This window comes from Schistocerca piceifrons, chromosome 7 (genome assembly GCF_021461385.2).
Source record: "Schistocerca piceifrons isolate TAMUIC-IGC-003096 chromosome 7, iqSchPice1.1, whole genome shotgun sequence".
Taxonomy (NCBI): Eukaryota; Metazoa; Arthropoda; class Insecta; order Orthoptera; family Acrididae; genus Schistocerca; species Schistocerca piceifrons.
This window is the reverse complement of record NC_060144.1, coordinates 339626622-339628869: the sequence shown is the minus strand read 5'-3', so window position 1 is coordinate 339628869 and position 2248 is coordinate 339626622. Positions and strand designations below refer to the sequence as shown.

Genomic DNA, 2248 nt, shown 5'->3' with positions numbered 1-2248 from the left:
ACCGTAGCGGTCTCGCGGTTCCAGACTGAATCGCCTAGAACCGCTCGGCCACACCGATCGGCAGCAAATGATCATCACGAACTAATGACTCTTGCGACCAATTCTTCGCTACAGTAACTACCATACACATGTCGCTGATTTGCACAATGGACTCGTACTTTGGCAGGACGACAGTTCAAGCCCGCCAATCCAGATTTAGATTTCTCTTGATTTTCTTACATCGCTCCGTGCAAATGCCGGGATCGTTCTTTTTAAAGGGCTCGGCCGATTACCTTCCCCGTTGTTGAGACATTCCTGCTTGTGCTCCGTCTCTCATGATCTCGATGTCGACGGGACGTTACACCCTAATCTTCCTTCCTTAATCTTCGTTCGTCGACGATTGGCTGTCATTTTGCAGCCAAATCATCGCAACAGTACATTTCCGTCCGTCAGTTATATAAGAAATTTTGCTAGATTTTACGTCCTCTGGCCTCATCTGACGTTACTGTCGGCTTATTTTTTTCTGCAGCCTGTATCTGTCTGTGCCAGGCTGAAACGTTAATAAAGTGAAAATTGTTGTGTGAGTAAAGCTACGAAGCAAGTTTCATAGCTGCGGCTCTTGTAATCCTGGGCGCTGCATTGTGGGTAGCAGGAGTGAATTAAACCGATCTCTGCTCGGGGGCCTCAGTCACGTCAGAGATGAGTCGCTCCGCTTAAGGAAGAGAGACTCTGCCGCCCCACAATGGGAGACGTGTGCACCGGCTGCCCTGAGGAACGACCTGCAGACCGGTTGCCGTTCCGTTCGCAAAAAAGTCCTCCTCCGGCCCTGCGGGTATAAATAACTGCCGCGCTCTTAGCCGAGAGCGTTAAGGACAATTTTCCACGGCCGGCAGCCGGTAATGACTGACCGACACGACGCGCGCTCACTCACACGGCGCGTCCGGTTTCTTCAGACGTCTGCACCGGCTTCGCGTCAGCACCTCGCTGACAGCTTGCATCCCTGAAAGCTCGTGAGCAATGCACCGTCGATACTCCCAATAAGCTTTTCATAGCATGGAGAATAACTACCCATCACTCAAAATCAGTGTCGTATACCCTGCGACCTCAATTTCTTCTGATTACACAGACTCTCTCTCTCTCTCTCTCTCTCTTTCTCTCCCGTTCTCTTTCTTTCTTAATACCTCTCTCTCTCAGTTCTGCTTCCATAAGTCTCCACCGAGCCAGTCGCACATCGGACCCGCAATCGAGTGGATGACGGTTCAGATCCCGCCCGGCCATCATGATTTAGATTTTCGGCGATTATCGTAAATCCCTACAGAAAGCGGGAATGGTTTCTTTGAAGGAGAACATCCAATTTCCTTCCCCACAATCTGAGTTCGTGTTCCGTCTTTAATGACAAGGGTGTCGATGGGAAATTCCTCCCGAAGAGGTCATGAAGGCCCAAAGGTACCGACCGGCCGCCGTGTCATCCTCAGACCTCAGGCGTCACTGGAAGCGGGAATGGAGGGGCATGTCGTCAGCACACCGCTCTCCCGGCCGTGTGTCAGTTTGCGAGACCGGAGCCGCTACTTCTCAGTCAAGTAGCTCCTGAGTTTGCCTCACAAGGACTGAGTGCACTCCGCTTGCCAACAGCGCTCGGCAGACCGAATGGTCGCCCATCAAAGTCCTAGCCCAGCCCGACAGCGCTTAACGTCGGTGGCCTGACGGGAACCGGTGTTACCACTGCGGCAAGGCCGTTGGCGGTGTAGACGGGACTTCAAACACTAATCTTCCTACCTTCCTTCCTCACTTGTATAGATCTACATCTTGTATTGTATGTATGGTATGTTAACCGGGGACCTAGAAACGACGGAGAGGCTCCGTCCCCGCCGCTGCCGCAATGGTCCACAACCCCACGACGACCACCGCAGTCGACTTCACCCCTCCGCCGCCCCACACAGAATCCAGGGTTATTGTACGGTTTGGCCCCCGGTGGACCCCCCAGGGAATGTCTCACACCAAACGAGTGTAACCCCTATGTTTGCGTGGTAGAGTAATGTTGGTGTACGCGTACGTGGAGAACTCGTTTGCGCAGCAATCGCCGACATAGTGTAACTGAGGTGGAATAAGAGGAACCAGCCTGTATTCGCTGAGGCAGATGGAAAACCGCCTAAAGCCATCCACAGACTGGCCGGTTCACCGGACCTCGACACAAATCCGCCGCGCGGATTCGTGCCGGGGACCAGGCGCTCCTTCCCGCCCGGAAAGCCGTGCGTTAGACCGCACGGCC

General features: G+C 53.6%; 1 pseudogene; it reads right to left on the bottom strand.

The window, feature by feature from the left end:
* Positions 1-1602: 1602 nt before the first annotated feature.
* On the bottom strand, positions 1603-1720 carry LOC124709194 (annotated as a pseudogene).
* Positions 1721-2248: the final 528 nt, after the last annotated feature.